At 39.6% G+C, this 23,078-nt stretch overlaps 1 protein-coding gene across 1 annotated transcript in view; it reads left to right on the top strand.

Moving 5' to 3' along the window:
• Nucleotides 1–23,078, top strand: part of LOC123757703 (nephrin) — a 392,732-nt gene that overhangs the window by 133,212 nt on the left and 236,442 nt on the right. The gene's annotated exons all lie outside the window — the stretch shown is intronic.

Below are 23,078 nucleotides of genomic sequence, written 5' to 3'. Positions count from 1 at the left end.
TTGCTGCCCGAGTGGTATCTTGTTACCTACCCTAACGCTGTCCCAGTTACGCCGACTTAGTTTCCAACCTGAGACAGAACCAAGTACTTTCTGGCAGTCGAGGAATAGTCAGCCCACCTATCTCTTTTCTGTTTCACCCTTGTCATTTCCCCCCAAACACACACCGAAACTACGACGTTGGTACAACGTTCAAACACGTTTTAACACGACCTAACCAGTTATAACAACCAATATAGCAAGTTGTAACAACGTTCTAATACGTCATAAACACGTTAAGCCAAGATGTAACAACTTTATTACAAGTTGTAACAAGCGGAAAATAGACACAGTTTCGGTTTGTGTTTCCAGGGTTGGTTATGGAGCCCTAACATATGTCATACGGATATATATATCTATACCGTGTTTGCATTTTTTTGGCATGCTTGTGCTCGCCTAAGTGTGTTTGCGAGGGGGTTGAGCTTTAGCTCTTTTGCCTCGTTTCTTGACTTAATCAACTGGAATATTCAGGTTTCGAAACATTTTGGGCGTTTTAGAGCATTTGTTTGCTTCTGTATGTGTTTATGTATATTCTTATATATTGTAAAGAAAATTTTATTGACCCACTACAACAAATAAATCCTAAAGTTAGTTCATGTAGACTTCGGTTTGTCATAACCCTACATATATAGAGTACATAAGAGTGTGTGTGTGTGTGTGTGTGGGGGGGGGGGGGGGGGGCTGGACAGACGTGCCATTTGACATGGTTGAGGGGAGGTGTCCGAGTGACGCCTCTCATTATTGGCTACCATTATGCTCCACTGTTTGCCATTGTGACCCCAAATTGTAGCTTGGGGATGGTAGCAGGGGTCTGGCTGTAATTGGGAGACAGAATGCGTCTGAAATAGGTGGGGGGTGAGGCGAAAATAGGAGGTATGGGTGGGTTGGGGAAGACAGGAGCCACATGCTGGATTCGGTGAGTAATCTAGGAGGATTTTGATTAGCGGTCAGAGTGAATGGGGGAACGGAAGCGGGCAATAAAAGGCAGATTAGGGGTGATGGGGGTTAGGGAACGAGGGTAATAGGAAATGGGGACAATTTAAGAGGTGGTGGTGGTAAAAGGTGTTAAAGTGAACAATGGTATGTAAGGGAAATAGTCAAGGGGGGTTTTGGTGAAGGGGGATTAGGGAAAGTGGAATATTAACAAAAGGTGGGGGTTTATGGGGATGTAAGAGTATAGGGAGAATGGGGGGTGTTAATGAAGTGGTAGAGGCTAATGGGGGGTGGTGGAAATTAATGTGGTGTGGAGGTTAAAAAGAAAGGTGGAAGTTTATTGAAGTAGTTGGGGTTAATGGGGTGGTAGGGATCAATGGGTAGGTGCGAGTTACTGGAGGAGGTGGGAAATAATGGGGTGTGATTATAGGGTAATGGAGGAGGTAATAGGGTCATTGTATTGTGTTAGTTTAAAATTCTGAATCCCAATCGCCTGTCTAATCGCCTAAGGATATCTTAAGGATAAGGATATAATAAGGATAAGGATAATAAGGATAAGGATATAATAAGGATATCTCATATCCTTTTCGTTTCCTCAAATCCCATTCTCCTAATCTTCTTCCGATTCGCTGAATGGATCGTGTTGAAACTTTACATTTTAAAAACATAAAATAATATTAATATGTATATTTGCGAGTGATTCAAATTGCATTCCAGCTTGGCACTAGGTATATCGATGCCTGCAAAAAACAATTTTGCATTCAATTTTCGCAAGATTTTAATCTACTTAATTAGTGGTGCTAATTTATTGTTGCAATTTCCGGCAATGACAAATGAAGTTGATCGTCTGGTATTGAAAAGAACAGTTCTAATTATTTTAGGATTTTATGTGATGAGTAATTTAAGTTAGAATTCATGAATTCATTGTAAGCAGTCGCAGCATGAGGGTTGAATGTACACAGTTCCCAGCATGAATATATTTAGTAGAGATCCCTGGAAACACAAACCGAAACTGTCTCTATTTTCCGCTTGTTACAACTTGAAATAAAGTTGTTATATCTTGGCTTAACGTGTTTATGACGTATTAGAACGTTGTTACAACTTGCTATATTGGTTGTTATAACTGGTTAGGAGGTGTTAAAACTTGCTCGAACGTTGCACCAACGTCGTAGTTTCGGTGTGTGTTTGGTGGGGAGAATGTGCGTGAGCAATGATTTCTATACTGATCTGAAGCTCCCGGCCATATATTGTATAGCGCCAAAGAAACAGGCTGAAAGTTTATGTGTGACTCTCACATCAGGTCCTATAATCACTCCATATGTTTCACATTAGAAAATCATGGTTTTCAACGATTGTCTTGATATGATCTTGCCCTAATAGATTCTGTTATCTTGTTTTCCTTACAACAATCTCAACTGCAAACGTTAATGACGTTTTATTTGATTCTTTTCATTGCAATAATGAACATTTCTGGCAGTTATTTTACTACAGTAGACATTACACCAGGAATGTCTATATAACTCCTACATGATACATTGTACCAAGATACATGTGTTGTTGCTGCTTCAGTTTTGCTGTCGATTTCTTATTGTATATTCAGGGATTCTTTTTTTTTCGACCCGAGTTTTTCTCTTCTTCCAGTGATAAATATATAATAAAATTCATTATAATTATTATTTTATTTAATAGGTTGATGTGATAAAGTAATAAGTAAGGGCCTGAACAAGTCATTATATTCCATATGGAAAGATAAGTTTTATACCGTTGATACTAAGGTGAACATTCGATTAATGTATATTATATTCTTTTTTATATTAATTTGATATGGTGTATCATTTTCCGTCTTGCTTTCTCGCCTTCCGTTCCTGTGTGATCTTCCATATTTCTTCTCCTTTCTTCGTTCTGTGTTCGTCACTTAATCTCTCTTCTCATTTTGTCTTAAAATTCTCATTTTATGTGGTTCTGTCAATCTCGCTTTGTATGTCGGGCCTCAATCTCTCTCTTTCTCTCTCTCTCTCTCTCTCTCTCTCTCTCTCTCTCTCTCTCTCTCTCTCTCTCTCTCTCTCTCTCTCTCTCTCTCTCTCTCTCTCTCTCTCTCTCTCTCTCTCTCTCTCTCTCTCTCTTTCTCTCTCTTGATCTACTTTCTTCCTCCGTATCTTTATTTTCTTTCTTTTGTTCTTGAGATTACAAAGGTGGCCTTTCTCTCCTTCCTGGGCTGTGAGGAGCTCCCGTTGTCGCTGCTTGTTTGGGTCTTCTCCCAGGGGGCTGACGTGCTTTGTGTTGCTTGCTTGTTTGTGTGTGTGTGTCTTATACGTCGTGCTTTGTTGCTTGTGTGTTGTGTATTAAATGGCGTTTGTGTGTGTTTGCTTTGTTTGTGTGTGCGAGCTAGTGTCATCACACAGTATTTTCTTCGTACTTTCTTACTGACAAAGAGAGAGAGAGAGAGAGAGAGAGAGAGAGAGAGAGAGAGAGAGAGAGAGAGAGAGAGAGAGAGAGAGAGAGAGAGAGAGAGAGAGAGAGAGAGTGAGAGAGAGAGAGAGAGAGAGAGAGAGAGAGAGAGAGAGAGAGAGAGAGAGAGAGAGAGAGAGAGAGAGAGAGAGAGAGAGAGAGAGATGGGGTCTGTGCTTCTGTGGCTCTCTCGAACTCCCAAGTTCAATTATCCTGCTATACATTGCCCACTGAACATGGTCCTCAGTGGCCATTAGAAATCAAGCATAATTGTTAGTGGTTTCCCTATTCCCTGGACTGCTCTGAGGCTAAAAGACTCCCTCCATAGCGCTGAGCTGCCCCACACTTGCTCATGCTGAGACAATCCCTCTTCCGGAATGGCGTACCACCTCTGCCTATGCTGTGAGGCATGCTGGGCCTGATACAGAACAGAGTGCCACCCATTTACACATTCCTTTCCCCCCTGTCCCATCCCAAATCCTCGTCCTGACTCCTTCCGAGTGCTATATATATATATAGTCGTAAGGATTTGGTTACTTATTCCTGTAATTCCCTCCCTTCTGTGATCTATGATGAGAAACAGGCCTCCATCAGACCACCCTGTTTCTGGGAACCTTTGGGCACCACTGGGCACTTCTGGGCACCTCTGGACACCTCTGGGCACTTCTGCAGCGTCAATTGGCTGACTCTATTGTAGGCTTCCGTTGGTCCTCTATTGGACTGCGCTCGCTCTAGTTACAGAAGAAAATGTGTATATGCTGGTTAGCAATTTATATGTATGACCATGTCTGTGGTAGAAAAAAAGAAAAGAAAAGACATTTGCCGTCCTCTATTTCACCTTTATTGCCTTTGCAATCTTAGCTAATTGGTTCCTTCATTATTTGTAACTTTACTTTTGATTAGATTACTCTCATGTTTTATGTGTAATTCTACGTCTGAATCCATATTTTAGATGATTTTTCTAAGAAGCTATGATTTAGATTTTTACAAGATGAGTAACTTTTTCAATTTTTTTTATATATATGAATGGGTTTATAGCTTTCAGCAGATATTTCTGCAGGTGTCTATATCTGTCCGTGTGTATCTCAGGATATTATAACGTGATTATCTACCCTGATAATTTAACTTGTCTTCCCCTGATTACGTTGTTTCAAAGTGTTCATCACTCCCTGATGAACACTTTGACAAGTCTGGGTTCCATATTCCATCCCGCTCAAGAAACATTACGAATGAAAAAAAAAACACAGAGAAAATCACTCATTACTGATGCTGAAAATTCTACAGGAGTGAGCCTGACATATTACAATTATTATTTATGCACGACGAAAATGATTTATTCATACGTAGTATTACATAGGGGTTTGATTAAATACATTGTTTACAATGTAAATTTTTTTCTTTACACAGCCAGTAATTACACTCAGCATTTTAGGCCAAGCTAAATATTAATGTATACGTTTGATGATATGTTTGAGGGAAAAAATGCATGAAAAAAATTATAATTGACAGATTAAATTCGACTGATAAATGAGAGTTTTAATGGTTTATACTTACTAGTAAAGAGTGCTGACTACTTTATATAGATTACAATTATTTATTGATAAAGATTTGTATTCTGACTCCTGTGAATACTCAGGACTCCAGTCCTGAGTGACTGTGAGTAAAGAGCTGTTAATTATAATGTCTAATTTTGTTCGTCTGATGTGTTCTTGTGGATTTATTCGGCAATTCTGTATGTTGCAGCTTGTATTGTGTATAATGGTGTGTCTATTGAGAATATAGGTGAGTGTGTATATTGGGATTCAGCTAGCATTAGCGTCTCTGATTCTCTATTTCTCTCTCTCTCTCTCTCTCTCTCTCTCTCTCTCTCTCTCTCTCTCTCTCTCTCTCTCTCTCTCTCTCTCTCGTTTAACTCTCACATCTATAACCAGTTGGAATTGATACATTGTCGCCAAAAACACAAAAGATAATTAGTATTTCCATGATAAAGAGGTACAATTAAACGACGGTTAATCACTTTCCAGGGTGATTGGAGGTTGGGGGTGATTAGGGTAGAGGGGGGGTCGGGTTTGGGAGGAGGGTGGGAGTGGACTAGGGGGCACCTGTGGCCAGCTCAGCTTTCAAACATTCGGTGCACCATTTCGAGCGAGGATTCAAATACCTGTCAGATAGGAAATTAAACTAACATTTCCATTCTATTTGGGGCGACGCGATTTCAAGAGCTCTACAACAACTGATAGAGAGTAGAACAGCTTTTATTATTGGAGGCCGGGTGAGAGTGAGGGAGAGTTAGAGAGTGAGAATGACTAAAGGAGTGAGTCAGAGGGTGAGTGCAAGATAGTGGTAATGTTAGTGAGTGTGTGAGAGAGTGAAAATTGGAATGAGAGTGTGAAAGTGAGATTGAAATGAGAGAGAGAGAGAGAGAGAGAGAGAGAGAGAGAGAGAGAGAGAGAGAGAGAGAGAGAGAGAGAGAGAGAGAGAGAGAGAGAGAGAGAGAGAGAGAGAGAAAGAGAAAGAGAGAGAGAGAGACAAAGAGAGAGAGTGAGAGAGAGACAGAGACAGAGTCATTAATCTAATCTCTCAGTCAACTCTTTCCTCATACTAATTGAAACATAAATAAATTTCGAACTTATTTCTATCTTTATTTTTCCATTGCATTCCTCTTTTATTAATACAATTCCCCAATTGCTATTTTTTTGCTTTCTCTAAAAATGACAAAAGTCACCAACAATTTGGGATTTTTTAATTCGCTAACATCCTCACTGGTCACAAAGTTGACCATTCTAATTAAGAGTTTTAACAGTTGTTTAAATTTGTTTGAAATATTTGTAAATTCCGTATTTGCTAGCGTCGTGGAATTGTCCAATTTTTCAGTGTGTTTGTTGGTTTGTGCGCCGCGTTCAATTGACATTTGTTTCCGTTCCCTGTGAAACAATCAAGCGTCCGTAGCGGAGGTTGAACGGTTTGTGGAGGTGAAAATCCGGTTTAATGATGATGCTTGTCTCGTTCGTAACGTCCCGCGGTGATGGATGCTGTAGGAGGGGGTTGAATACGGGTCGTGGGGGGCAAGAGGGGGAATTGGGGGGCATACATGGTGTACATTGGCAAACGCACGAGCGAGCACGCATACATGCACTCAAGCACACACACACGTACACACATACACATACACATACACACATACACACACACACACACACACATACACATACACACACACACACACACACACACACACACACACACATACATACACATACACACACACACACACACACACACACACACACACACACACACACACACACACACACACACACACACACACACACACACACACACACACACTAATTGGTGGATGTGACACCTAATCTAACTCCTGAGGCACATATAAATAGGATAACGACAGCAGCGTACTCTACACTGGCGAAAATTAGAACTTCATTCAGAAACCTAAATGAGGAAGCTTTTAGGGCGCTTTACACTGCCTACGTGAGACCCGTCTTAGAGTATGCCGCGCCATCATGGAGCCCCCACCTGAAGAAACACATAAAGAAACTGGAGAAGGTTCAGAGGTTTGCGACGAGGCTTATCCCAGAGCTACGAGGGATGGGATATGAAGAGCGGCTGAAGGAACTGAACCTTACGACACTAGAGAAAAGAAGGGAGAGAGGAGATATGATAGGGACATATAAAATACTCAGGGGAATTGACAAAGTGGAAATAGATGAAATGTTCACACGTAATAATAACAGAACGAGGGGACATGGGTGGAAACTGGAAACTCAGATGAGTCACAGAGATGTTAGGAAGTTTTCTTTTAGCGTGAGAGTAGTAGAAAAATGGAATGCACTTGGGGAACAGGTTGTGGAAGCAAATACTATTCATACTTTTAAAACTAGGTATGATAGGGAAATGGGACAGGAGTCATTGCTGTAAACAACCGATAGCTAGAAAGGCGGGATCCAAGAGTCAATGCTCGATCCTTCAAGCACATATAGGTGAGTACATATAGGTGAGTACACACACACACACACACACACACACACACACACACACACACACACACACACACACACACACACATATTCATTAGGATCCACATCACTTCATTAGGAAGTGATGTAGTGGAGGCTGACTCCATACACAGTTTCAAGTGTAGATATGATAGAGCCCAATAGACTCAGGAATCTGTACACCTGCTGATTGTACACCTGTTGACGGTTGAGAGGCGGGACCAAAGAGCCAGAGCTCAATCCCCGCAAACACAACTAGGTGAGTACAACTAGGTGAGTACACACATGATAGAGCCCAATAGGCTCAGGAATCTGTCCACCAGTTGATTGACAGTTCAGAGGCGGGATCAAAGAGCCAGAGCTCAATCCTCGCAAGCGCAACTAGGTGAGTACAACTAGGTGAGTATCCACACATATACACATGTGAGCGCTGTCGGCTCGAGGAACGTTGTCCTAAGGGGCCCGGGTTCGATTCTACGTCGAGGCAGAAACAAATGGGCAAAGTTCCTCTCACCTGATGCGTCAGTTCACCTAGGAGTAAATAGATTCCTAAAGGTTAGACAGCTGCTACGGGCCGCATCCTGGGTATATGTATGTATATGTGTTAAAGAAAAACATATAGAAAAACCCTGCTTTCCACGAGACAATAGACGACGACGAGAAATAAAAAATCAAAGAAATTCCAACATGTAACCAAAATTGACCATACTGCTGGAACCTTCAGATATTGAGAAGTAATGACACGAATCTAAACATTCAGAGTAGAATATAAACACTAAGGAATAAGTGATATCATTAAAAATTGTTTAAAATACAGCAAAATTATAATGTCTCAAGGTGTTTACAAGATCTCATCAAGGTCTTCACAGGTCTCAAGGTCTTCGTAAGGTCTCAAGGCTGACCTTTAGAGCGAGGCGTCAGGATCCAGCACTTCAAGGCCACTAGGCAGGTGTCAAGATACAATTTTATGGCCTTGAAAAAAATACTAATACATGAGTTTCAGGATAAGATGACAGGGCCAGACAGAAGAGGTGTCAACCGTCCGTGCCAAAGCATCACTGACACGCGTCTTAACGAGGTGTCAGGCGGAGTGACCACCCATTAAGGATAATTGGAAAGGGAAGAGGAGAATTTATGAGGGGGAAAGCGCCAAGCCAATACGACACTTGGGTTAGAAAAAGGGAAATTTATTCCAAAAGGGAAAAGAAATCGGAAATATACGAAGGAAGAGAAGAAAATAAGTAGCGAACCACAAACAGGAAAATAAAATAAAATAAATAAAAATCAGGGAATAAAGTGAAAAAGGATAAGTACAAATCACTGTAGATTATTAGCGACAGTTCGAAGCTATTTTAAGTTATATTATATGACATTATTTTCTAGATCAACGAATTGGTCAGAAAAAATGTTGCGTTTAATAATTGGGAGCTGAAGACGAAAAAATAACAGACTGTTGAAAAAATATATATTAAATAAGTCAGTTTCCGGATGGTATACATGCAGGTGGAGGCGTCGTGTTGAATATATTTATAGGTAGCTGGAAATTTTATTTTTGAATGTAAATAGATAATTCGTAACGATAACGATATCATGAAGATATCTGGAAACTATTAATATATGAAGAAAGGAAATGTGTACTAATTGATTATATATATATATGTATATATATATGTCGTACCTAGTAGCCAGAACGCCCTTCTCAGCCTACTATGCAAGGCCCGATTTGCCTAATAAGCCAAGTTTTCCTGAATTAATAAATTTTCTCAATTTTTTTCTTATGAAATGATAAAGCTGCCCATATCATTATGTATGAGGTAAATTTTTTTTTATTGGAGTTAAAATTAACGTAGATATATGACCGAACCTAACCAACCCTACCTAACCTAACCTAACCTATCTTTATAGGTTAGGTTAAGTTAGGTAGCCGAGAAAGTTAGGTTAGGTTAGGTTAGGTAGGTTAGGTAGTCGAAAAACAATTAATTCATGAAAACTTGGCTTATTAGGCAAATTGGGCCTTGCATAGTAGGCTGAGAAGTGCGTTCTGGCTACTAGGTACGACATATATATATATATATATATATATATATATATATATATATATATATATATATATATATATATATATATATATATATATATATATATATATATATATTTTTTTTTTGTGCTGTTGCCTAATAGCCAGAACATATTACTTGGCTATCAGACCCAATTTGCCTAACAAACTGAATTATGTATACTTGCTCTCATGTGTATATGCACACACACACACACACACACACACACACACACACACACACACACACACACACACACACACACACACACACACACACACACACACACACATATACAATTGACGTTGAAGCACCAATACCAATACACGCGCTGATATCATAATAATGAGATAGCAATATCGACCATATGTGCCCAGGTGAGACCTCTAATTCTGTTGACAGGTGTGTTCCCGTCAAGCGTAATTTGTTCATTGAATTTTTATAATCTCCCCAGGTAAGTTGGACGGTAATGAGTCGCTGTGAGTGACGGGTGAGTGTTACATAATGGTCCTGTCAACTCGTGTTTCGATTTCACGTGAGTATTCCTTTGTTTTCATATGGATTTGGTACGTTTTTGTAGTGTGGCCGAGTAATGTGTGCTTTATTAATGGGGTGTTATCGTGTTTTATTTGTTGTGCAATGTTGCCGAATAGTGAGTTTTTTGGTTTTGTTAGATATCAAGAATTTTATGAATATTTCAACAAGTTGTGGTTTTTAACATAATTTTCAAAATTTATTATATTTTAACTAAATCTTTGTTTGGTTTGTAATAAATAAAATTTGTAAATTTAATACGGGGGCAGAGAAGTGTTTGTACTTATTACCAAAATTAATATGCTGGAAATCTCTTGAGTTTTGAACAGTTGTCCATGACCAATAGACTCTCTTTCCTTAGCTTCTTTGCCAGTTGGGCCTATAATAGTCGTATTTTGCACTATCACTTCTTCCATTTGGGTCTAACGGGCAAAATCTAAATAATTATCTTTTCCAAATTGGGGCTAATAGGCATGTTTTGTATAATTACCTCTGACAATTGGTTCTACTTGGCAAGATTTACACATTTGGATCTTCAAACCTGGCCAAATAGGCAGGTTTGAAGATTAGGTTAGGCCAAAAGTAGTTAGAATATTCCATCCTAAATGTTCTGGAGGAATGTGACCCAATTTGTAGCAGGGAGTATCTATGTGTGCAGGTATAGGTTAAGTAATAATTGCAATTACGAAGCAATAAGATGCTTATCTTAACATATTAAGAAGGTATGGTAAGGTCAGTGTTTTCTATGAAGCTTTTCAAGGTAAACTAAAATATTCACAATAAATTAGAATGTCACATATGCACGTATTTAATAAGCCAATATTGACTATAAGAAAGTGCGAGAACGGGTTGATGTGTGTTGACAAAGTGTAGAATGTATCTCATTGCATCTTCTTCCAGTAGAATTTTAATCAATAAGTGAAAGCTGTAATTTTAGTACAACGTGCAGGCGATGAGTCACAATAACGTGGCTGAAGTATGTTGACCAGACCACACACTAGAAATTGAAGGGACGACGACGTTTCGGTCCGTCCTGGACCATTCTCAAGTCGATTGTGATGAGGACAGGTAGGGACAGGCATTAAATAGGCAAGAGAGAAACGTCGTCGTCCCTTCAATTTCTAGTGTGTGGTCTGGTCAACATACTTTAGTACAACGTCACTCATTTCATCCCTAAAATGTAAGTTTGGTTTTTATTTCTATACACCTGTTTAGTCCAGCTTGTATTTTGTTCATATGTGTCAGTTGTTACTGATTAGGTTTCTGATTCGGATAATGAAAATTTCTACGCGCTATGCTGTTATTTTGAGCCTTAAGTGATTAATCTATTGTAATTTCTATGTAAACTTTTCCACTTACACCATTTATGGACAAAAACTTTTGAATTGATTTTATTTAATTACGTTCAACAAACTATGTTCAACTATGTTTGATTTTGCTCAACCAGATAAAAACTGGATTATTTATCTAACAAAATATCATTTACTGAAGGCATAGGCAAAGCATGGTAATTATTTTTTAATTTATATAATGTGGTTATATAGCCATATTCGATATTTCTTGGTATTGTTGTTCTCTGTGTATATAGCAAAAATATATAAATAATTATATCTTAATAAAATATAATTATTTTATATAATTTTTCGCAATAGGTACATAAGGAAATGCAAGCTATGCAAATTTCTCAAAATAATTTCACATACCTTGCTGTTTTGTTGACTTGAAGATTCATTCTTCTTAATGATTTTTTTTTTTTGCAAATGAGCAATTGACCTCCCCCCCCCCCCCCCCCCACCACCAAACAAAAAACAGGAAATTGACAACGCCGAGTTTTACGAGTAATTTTAATTTTAATTTGTCCGGACAAAAAAATTAATTTGTCTAATTTTGAGCCTAAAGGAAAAGTACATAAATTATTGCCAGCTTTTGAAAAAAAAATCCACAAAGTTTTTAAATATAAAAATTCATTATTTTCTGTATTGCAGATTCAGAGAGACGTAGTTAATTTCACTGTTAATTCAGCAGGTGTGGAAAACGTAAAAAAAAAAGAATTGAGAGTGCGACTGAGTGTGTTTGAAATGCTATAAAAAGACCAAAGAAGAAATCCCAAGAGTGAACTTTAAAAACAAAAAGATATAAGCTTCAGATAAGCTTCAGCTTATCATCTTCAGCTTCAGATGAAGCTTCAGACAAATTTCTTTTTAGGAACAGGTGTCTGAGAATGATTTCAAAGAATTGTTCTCAAAGAAAGGATGGAAAGGAATAGGCGCTTTCTTGTATGTATGATGTATGTATGTATGTATGTATGTATGTATGTATGTATGTATGTATGTATGTATGTATGTATGTATGTATGTATGTATGTATGTATGTGATAATTAAGGGAGCCGGTCGGCCGAGCGGACAGCACGCGGGACTTGTGATCCAGTGGTCCTGGGTTCGATCCCAGGCGCCAGCATAAACTCAACGGGAAAAGTTTCTTTCACCCTATGCCCCTGTTATCTAGCAGTAAAATAGGTACCTGGGTGTTAGTCAGCTGTCACGGGCTTCTTCCTGGGGGTGGAGACCTGGTCGAGGACCGGGCCTGGTCGAGGACTAAAAAAAAAGCCCCGAAATCATCTCAAGATAACCTCAAGATGTATGTATGTATGTATGTATGTATGTATGTATGTATGTATGTATGTATGTATGTATGTATGTATGTATGTATGTATGTATGTATGTATATGGAAGTAAGAGGCGACGAAGTGCAGAGGGAGACAGACCACTCAGAGGAATAAAAACAAGGGTGTTGCTCAAGATCATTAACGAGAACAGGGGAGGAAACAAGAGAGCGAGTGAAGTATATAAATTATTATGAAAGTCAGAGGATATTTGCTGGAGTTTAAAGAAGAGCATTCCATCTCTGTCAGAGGTGCGAGGGGGGAAGGGTGGGGAAGTGAAGTTAGGGATGTAACATTTGAATTTTTAAAGGAATGAATTTCGGGGTATATTAGAAAATTAAATTCAGGTAGGCTTGGTAAATTACACTTAGAAAATGGGGGATAGAAAGTACAATAGGTTAGGTGATAATTAAACTGCAAAGAGGAGAGAGAGAAAAGCTCAAAGTCCTGCAAAGGAATTCATCAGTGAGATAGGAGGCTTAAAATGAACACTAGTTGACCCATGAAAGTTTGGTCGTGTTTATTGTGAAACTCATTTATTAACAAGGCTAACCTTTCCTTGAAACAATCCAATCATCTCAGACCATTATGTTTTCCGATCATTTGTTCCATAATCTTTTTATACTTTTTTCCAAAACCATTAGTTGCTCAGGTCTTTACTGATTGTATACTTTTTCAGTTTGACTCGATTATTTCGTTATATATTTTGTTTAACTATTTAGCAACCATTTAATATTCCCCCTTGGATTAAATGGATGCTAAATATCCCCCCAATTTTAATATAAAATTGAGCTTTCATCAATTTGTGTTCTTCAATTATATTCTTACTCGTCAATTTTCTGAGGAGTATCTTAGGCTTTGCTAATCTTTCTTCATAGGGGAAGAGTTCTTATTCTTGTGATTAAATTTTCCAATCTTTTATGCAAATTTAAGTGATTTTCCCGCCAAACACACGACGTAACTAACAAGTTGCTACAACAATACAACAAGTGTTAACACCTAACAAGTTTTAACAACCAATATAGCATGTTGTAACAACCAATATAGCACGTTGTAACCACGTCCTAATACGTCATAAAAACAATATAACAAGATGTAAAAACTTTATTATAAGTTGTAACAAGCGGAAAATAGGGACAGCTACATTGTGTGTTTGCAGGGAATTGTAATTTCATAGGACGGGTCCTCCAAAAGATGCAGGTAGACAATCACATGAGAGAACGTATTGTTTACGCTGCTAGTTGTGAATGGAAAGCTTCCCACAATACTCCCAGCCAGTCAGAATGATAGTGTATATAGCAACTATTGAATGATATATATATATATATATATATATATATATATATATATATATATATATATATATATATATATATATATATATATATATCATTATATATATATCATACATATCATATATATATTGTTTAATATGAGTCCGACCAAAAAAACTGAAACCGGAATTAAACATTCCTATAAACCTCATGTATCATATATATAATAATATTAATTCATTCATCAGGGGACAGGCAGCCAGTGTATATATACATGAGGTCCTCACTCCCCCTTTCCCCCCAGGGTCCAACTGCTGACCATCCCCAAGATGCAACCCCGCATAACAAACTGACTAACTCCTCCAGGGTGCCTACTTACCCGCTAGGTGAACAGGTGCATTAGGTGATAGGAAACAAACCCATTCCTGAACAAATCCACGAGGGCCGTGACGAGGATTCGAACCTGCGTCCGAGAGCATCCCAGACGCTGCCTTAATCGACTGAGCTACGACATGGTCAAAAGGAGTTGAAACCGAAGTTCTACTGAACTTACTGGATCCTGCAGCCTCTCCGAGACACAAACCAGGGTTTTACACAACTCCCCCCATGCACTCGAGCTATGTCAATAGGCCGTTCTTCCTGTGCACCCTTACTTCATTGCACACAGAAATCACAATTGCGTGATGCATCAAATGTACAAATCCACAATGGCCTATGATATGGGTTGATCTATCCTAGATCAAACTCAACAAAAAATATGGTGTATAACAGAATTTTTTAATTGTCAATAAAATGGAGATTTCGAGTACGTTACAATTATCTAACGCAGGTTTCAGTTCAGTCACAACTTATGCGAGCACAGCTTGAGAACAGAGTGCAACAAATATAATGCACTCCGTTTTGGTTGTGATTTTATAACTTATGTGAGTTTATAACTTTGAGACTTTATAAATTCAGTTAATGTGGCTCAACGTGACTGAAATGCCAGATCTTGTTGGGTGATGCAGCATTAAATAGAAATATGTCAGGTATATAATTTCCCAACGTCGGCAATTGGAAGCCTGTTAGACTTGTTAACAACCTTCAGGGAATTATCCTACAACAGTTACCTGACCCTCAGGTACCCATCAATTTTCTGTCAAGGTGAACACAGGCATCAGAGTTATACGACCAGACTCAGAGACAATTCAAGATATTGCCCGACCAAAGACCAACATTCACTCCAAACATCTATATACGCCACCTTAGGGGTTACTCATGCCCCTGCCACCTCTTGTGGTGGCGTAATCTTCATCAAACAATCAATCATCAGTGGTGTGGAAACGTCTTGTGCTGTAATTAATCCGTGTACGCTTCGGTTAGAATTTCTGTTATAAAGAACTAACTGGAAACAATATTTTTTGAGTTAACAACATATGTGACTGGAATGTGAAAATTCTACTATAGTTTTTAGAGCATTTACTTAGAAGGAATATGTAGCTTCTGTCACCTTGGTGGAATGTGAAAATTTGAGGATTATAGCACCTTCAAGTAACTTGTCTATTGGCTGTATATCTGTCTCTTTATCATTGCTTCTTTCTGATTTTCTTGAGTTTCTTCGTTTTCCGCGCTCTTCCTGTCTTTTGTTAAGTATTTTATTCACTCTTTATCTCTATTTGACTGTCTCTCTCTCTCTCTGTCTCTCTCTCTCTCTTCTTCCCTTCTCTTTCCATTGCCCTTTTATCCTTTTCTCTCTCTTTTTTCTCCCCTTCTCCCTATTTCACTTGGTATATCTATTTATCTCATTCTACTAAACATCTTCTCTGTTCGCGTTTCTCCTCCTTTACATCTCAATTCCAGCTTCTTTTTGATCGCATGCAGAGCGAGAGGCTTCGGTAAGAATCTCGTTCGTGAAGGCAGTGTAGCGAAGGCCAGGCTCAATGTAGGAAGTTCGGGAAGTCGGTTTAAGTCTTTGTTATAGCTCTTCCAATTGGTTATAAAGTTACTGAGCACTTTGTTCCAACTATCCCAATTGCTTGGGATGGCACTGAATCCTTGTTGAAACTATCCAGATTGGATGGAGGACGCAATGTTAATTGTTATGTGCTTATTAGTTAGGACGACTTTGATATATATATTTTTTTATATTGATTCCAAATTAAACGTCAAAAAAACAAATAGAAATAGGGTACATAAGACGCCTTTCAGTTTGTCTTAGAGGTGCCCTGGCACTTATTAAGAGGTTTGCAATTTGCTCGAATTGGTGAGTTCTTGATTCAGCAACTTCCATCGAATAGAGAGAGCCATTGCAACCTTGTTATGACTCCCCTCCATTTAGACAATTAAGTTTCAAGGGGCTTTGTTACTGGGATCCCAATTAGTCAAGAAGCAGGTGAGGTCCTGTTACATGGAACTTCAGTGGCATGCAACACTTATGAAAGCGTGATCTTGCATGTATCCCGTGGAAATTGCAGAACTGGTTGCAACTATCACTAGGAATATTGCGCCCTAAAGAGCGTGGCAGCCTTAGGGAGTGTGTAACCAACATTCGGTTATGTTGCAAACTCGAGGCCCAGATTGCAACTCCCGGAAACCTCCTTGTTGCAAGCGACACTCGGAGTTTTCCGATATTCTCAGATTGGATTCCCCCAAATATTGCCAGGTCCTCCTTGTCGAATCCAATTCTATTTACAGTGAATTCAACCCAGAATCGCTGTCAGCGAAGTAATAAAGGACATCAATTTTTATTGCCAGGGCTCATTTATCTCACAATGGTGCCATTGTCTTATTTTCAACACCCAGCCCACGGAATAATTTTGTTCTTAAATGCAGGAGTTTCTCAGGTGCAAGGAAGGTTGTCACCCAGTCAAAATTGTCACACGGCTCGGGTCCAAAGCCAGGACGTGTGTGTGTGTGTGTGTGTGTGTGTGTGTGTGTGTGTGTGTGTGTGTGTGTGTGTGTGTGTGTGTGTGTGTGTGTGTGTGTGTGTACTCACCTGTATGAGTACACACACAGGCTCTTTGGTCCCTCTCAACTGTCAATCAACTGGTGTACAGATTCTTGAATATAGTCTAGTGTACAGACTGGTATGTGTGAGTATGTGTGTTTGTGTGTGTGTGTATTTACTATTTATATTTAGCATTTATGTATTTTCTCTCTAACACACGCGCACACACACACACATCCCCAGGAAAGAGCCCGAAGCAGCTGTCTAACTCCCAAGTACCTATTTACTGGTAGGTGAACAGGAACATCAGATGAAACAAAACTCTTCCAATTTGTTTCTACCTCGGCCATGGTATCGTGTTTACAAAATAGTTCTACGGCACAGTAACTTTTGGCTCACCTTATTGTTCTGTAACCCTGGATGCTGTAGGATTTTTGTATTGTGTCTGTTTCTCCTCTTTATCTCACATTTACATTGATTTTCTTCTGTTGCAGTTCCTTTGTTTCTTCTCAACCCTTATCTACCTTTATGCCTGAAAAGTTCTTCTGCTTTTAGTGTTACAAGTTTAAGACGCTTTTAAATTTATGGAGGCTAATTTAAATTTATTTAATTTTTTTAATTTATTTATTAAAATATTAAGCTCAGCGTCGCTTGTCATATAATGCTGAAATGAATCTAACTTCAACTTTTGACCATTTTTGGATACTTAGTCCATCATTTCTTGCGTAGTCTCTATAAGTTTCTACTTTGACTAAACTCTCTGAAGTTCATGCTCTCTCTGTGTCTCTCTTTCTCTCTGTGTCTTTCTTCCTCACTCTACCTTTCTCCCTTTCTGTTCTTTCTCTCTCACTATCTTTCTTGTCTTTTCGTATCTTTCTCTTATATTGTCTTTTTCCCTTTCATTCGATCTTCCTTTTTTTTCTCGTTCTTGCTTCTATTTTTCTTTCTTCCCCTTCTTATTTTCTCTCCATTTCTCGTCTTCTCTCTCTCTCTCTCTCCTTTCTTTTTTTCTCTTCATTTTCCTCTCTCTTACCTTTTCTCCCACATTTTACAACCACTTGGTCTGGACGGTAGAGCGACGGTCTCGCTACATGCAAGTCGGCGTTCAATCCCCGACCGTCCAAGTGGTTGGGCACCATTCCTTTTCCCCTCGTCCCATTCTCCTCCAATTGCTGTATAGTTGTAACTGCTTAGCGTTTTTAGTTTTTTTTTTGTATATTGTCTTGTTATAGAGTCTCTTCTCTCCTTCTCTTCTTCTTATACTCTCTCTCCCTTTCTCTTTTTGACTTACTTTCTCTCCCATTCACTAGTTTCTCTTTCTCTCTTTGCCTACCGTCTTCTGTTATGGTCTCTCCTTCTTCTGTTCTCTCTCTCTCTGTCTTCCCTCTCCATTACTCCTCTCATATTTACCTCTCACTTCTTTCATTTCTTCACCTATCCTTCCCCCTTTTTCCTGTTAACCTTACTACCCTGTTCACCCTCCTCTAACGTCCTCTTCATCCATCCATAATATCTACTGCAAGGTTTTATCACCATCCTTGTTTGCGAAGATGACATTTGCTGACTCCTGCGGCCAATCGGAGAGAGCCTTTGTGTCCAGCGGCCAATCAGAGGAAGCCTTTGTAATCCAGCAGCCAATCGGAGCCTTTGTCCTCTGTATGGCCTTACCTTGACCCCCCCCCCTTCCTCACGTCTGCAAGGGTCAGTATTATCTCTGAAACTATCTCTCGTTGTGGACATTTTTTCGGGGAAGATTGACAGAAATTCGTCAGAACGAACATTTTGTGTTGTGAATGATTACGACGTGTTCATTAGCCGAGTGAGAGGAAATTATTAAAATACTGTTGGGATGTTTCATGAAGCTGAAGTTGATGATGATTGGGATTGATGGGATTGAGCAGGTAATCGTTGTTATCGCTCGTCAATTATGTGGGTGAAACAGTCGTCAATTTTCACTTTTCATCTTTTTAATGCATATCTTTGGTTATAATCTTGGAAGCATAATATTTGGGTTGAGAATTAAATGATTTTTTTTTGTATTAATAACGATTAGTTAATAATCAATGTTCCGGAAGCCTTGCTGGTCTGCATTGAAAGGAGACAAAGTGTCATTAGATTTATATAGATTCAGAGGAGACATGATTCCAACGTACAGGATCGTAACATACACAGAGAAGCCAAGAGGCTTTTGTTCCTCATGAGAAAATATAGGACGAGCTCGCATGCTGGAAGGTAAAAACACATTTATATAAAGCTGATGACACAGACAAAATTGCTCCATTAGTGAATAGATAGTAATAGGCTGATTAGAGAATCCTCTTGGGCTGTGAGGTGACGCGAACCTTCGACCCCTGCAGTGCTAGTCGCGTACTCTGTACTATTAGCTAATCAGCCTGTTAACAGGCTGATTAACCAGGCAGTGGCGACGTTAACGATGGAAAATCTTGGGGCAGTGAAAGAATATTTATAACCACGTACACAATACAAACTGGATATTGCGAGAGCAGCTATTTAACGACAGTTAAAAATATATATAGTACCGCATGCACTTACCACATATATACAACGCACTTACTATACACACACACACACACAGAAACATACAACCTCCCCCCACAAACACTGAAACACACTCATACACAATAAATATTAGACTGCGACATAAACACTTGGCAATATTTTCAAAATACGTTTTCAAATTTACATGAGCGAAATTTGTGTATGCATGAAATACTCATAAATTGCCATCCCATAAACAAAGTATATTTTTGTTTGACAACACTGAAAATATAATTCTTGAGGGGGGGGGGGGTAGGGTTGATGATTTGTTTGTAATTTAAAAAAAAAATTAACCATAAAGGTAACTTTTTCTCTCACATATTAAAGACGTTCATGAGTGCTCTCTTGAGGAAAGCATTGAGATGTACATTTCTGTTAGCAGTATCTTTCCTTTTTTATCTTTCTATTCCTTCTACTGTCTGTGTTTTATATAAGATTTTGCAAGTCCTACTCACAAGAAGGAAGGGCTGAAGATTCCTGGCATCATTGTGAGTTAGGTTGAGCACGTGGCTTTTCATAGTCGTTGAAGAGTTATGTTTCTCACAATATGTCATTTTCATCATTGAACAACTATAAGCTTGACCACTCATTGGCAAGTCTGTCAGATATGTAATATGCTGTTTAGTTATCATCATCGCCTGTGATTTCTCAGTTGTAAATGTGACCTGCTATCGTCTGCCCCCAGATAGGAATTGTTGAAAGTTGTGATTAAGGATCCTTGTGGCAGTTGGTATTTCTTCCTTTCCATATGTACAGATCATAATATAGTCGTCAGCACAGGCTTAAGCTTCAGAATGAGGTTTAGTAAATCATTGATGCCCCTGTTACCTAGCAGTAAATAGGTACGTGGGAGTTAGCCAGCTGTCACGGGCTGGTGTGTGTGTGTGTGTGTGTGTGTGTGTGTGTTGTGTGGGAAAAAAAGTAGTAGTAGCAGAAACAGTTGATTGACAGTTGAGAGGTGGGTCGAAAGAGCAGAGCTCAACCCCTGCCACCACAACTATGTGAATACACACATACTCGATCAGAGAAAATCCTCACTCCTTCTAAACGTTACAAGTACTCCACCATCACGTCCTTCCTATCCCAATCCACATCAGTGGATAGTACACACCGCCAAGCCTGGGCTCGGGTTCGCTGCTTACCATCACCCAACACCCCCAAAATTCTCTCAGTTTATTCCACCCGGAGCTCAGACATGCAAATGCGACGATAAATTATTTGCTAATGCGTGTTTTTGTCATGTTGACTTTGTGATGGATTTGTTGGTGGCGTGTGTGTGTGTGTGTTTGTACTCATCTGTTTGTTGTCGCATCTTTTTACCGACAGAATCCAAGAGTCTTCGGCTCTTGGATCCTGCCTTTCCAGCTGCATTTCTCTAATGCATTGACTCTTAATCAGTGGTGATTGGAGTTGACTTCACCTATATATTTGTCTAGTTTATTAGGTTTCTCTGCTAGTTAATATTACTCACTTGTGTCTCTAGGTCTTGCCTTGTCATTCTATTACTTTTCATTCCTAGTATTTACTCCTTATTTTCTAAATGTCGGCAGATCGCTAAATCGTTTTAGATGGATATAATATTGCTGTATCTCTTCTCCTATTCTATTGACGTTAGATTCATCATATTCATCAGTTCCTGGTTCCCCATCCCGGGTTATTCTGGGATGAGCTTCGTTGCTGACCTGTGTATCTATAAGGTTTTTCTTGTGAGTTTTTAAAGTAAACGTAATGGTCGATTTCTGAATCCTGTTCTGATGTGTGTGTGTGTGTGTGTGTGTGTGTGTGTGTGTGTGTGTGTGTGTGTGTGTGTGTAGGTGGGAGAGGGAAATATTCAAGTCCTGTATACCTGATACTCAATGGATTAAACTCGACAATAGATATCAGTTCCTTATGAACCCCCTCCCTCACTATCAGCTATCCCACCCCCCCACTTCCCCCCTCTTGACCCCCCACTCCACTAACCCCCCATAGTAATCCCCCACCCCCACCCCCTCTTCCCCCTACCCCACTAACCCCCCATAGTAATCCCCCACCCCCACCCCCTCTTCCCCCTACCCCACTAACCCCCCATAGTAATCCCCCACCCTCACCCCCCACACAGACACTCAAACTACGCCTGCCAAAACTCCAAATAAATTTCGAGTTTCACAATTTAAGGCAAGTATTAATCTTCCAGCAAATGCACTGGCAAACAAATATGCTGAAGACCTTGTGTTTGGTCCCTCATGTTTACATTGCTGATGAGAAAAGGGCCACAACCCTACTTTCTTACTTGCCTGTGCACACGCAAACATTTACACACGCGCGAGCGCACTTATACATGCACAAACATAGAGACACACACACATGTAAAGACTCCTCAAGCTAAAACGGTTCATCCATCTACGCAAACGCACATATACATATAAAACTATACACTATAGCTAACCACTTACAGTCATCATTCAAGCATATATGTATATATGTATACATATACACACAAGCACATACACACACCAAACACACACACATACAAACACACACACATACACTCACTTATTAGGTGAGTACACACACACACACACACACACACACACACACACACACACACACACACACACACACACACACACACACACACACACACACACATTAGAACCACATAGACATTAGAAACATTTTTCAGTGTCAGAGTAGTTAACAAATGGAATACATTAAGCAGTGATGTGGTAGAGGCAGACACCATACACAGTATAAAATATATATATGATAGAACCCAGTAGGCTCAAGAATTTGTGCATCAATTGATTGACGGTTGAGAGGCGTGACCAAGTCCACAGCTAAACCCCCGCAAGCACAACTAGATGAATACAACTAGGTATACACAGACACGCTAGCGCATTCAGTTCCACTGAGAAAGAGTAATATATATAGAAATATATACATATATCAGTATATATGATGCATAGCCAGCGTGGTTCTTGGTGGACGTGAAAGGAACACCACACACAAACACCCCGAACACAAAGGCCAATATCGCTAAAGTCTTCCATGTTATGATGACAGTGCCCCTGCAATGCTGACAATGTCCCTGCTATGCTGACAGTGCCCCATGCTATGCTGACAGGGTCCCTGCTATACTGACAGTGCCCCTGTTATGATGACAAAGTCCCTGCTATGCTGACGACGACTTTGCTATGCTGACAAAGTCCCTAGTATGCTGGCAGTGACTCTGATACCCTGACACTGCACATGCTACACTGACGATATTAAATAGCTCTTTAGGAAAATCTTTGTCACTTTCTGTTTAAACTCTGTGCTTTCCTCTATAGACGGAAAGGGGGGGGAGGAAAGGGGGTTGCAAGGATAGAGCGGACAGATACAGGAATATGAAGGTGGGTTTAGACGGCTAGGGAAGGGGATGAGGGGGGTCAACGGGTTAGGGCTAGTACAACGGCCGAGATTGGACGGTTTGGGTTAGGAACGGATAGGAGGTGGACGGATTGAAGTAGGAACGGATAGGAGGTGGACGGGTTGAAGTTGAAACGGACGAAAGGTGGACGGGCTCGGGTTAGGACGAAGAAGTCTCGATTGGACGGGGAATGACAGGACGGAGACGGGTGACGTCTGACAACACTAAGACCAGATTGTGG

The sequence above is a fragment of the Procambarus clarkii genome, chromosome 19, assembly GCF_040958095.1.
Source record: "Procambarus clarkii isolate CNS0578487 chromosome 19, FALCON_Pclarkii_2.0, whole genome shotgun sequence".
In the NCBI taxonomy this organism is placed as follows: Eukaryota; Metazoa; Arthropoda; class Malacostraca; order Decapoda; family Cambaridae; genus Procambarus; species Procambarus clarkii.
Note: the sequence above shows the minus strand (reverse complement) of the source record. Positions and strands in the feature narration are given on the sequence as shown.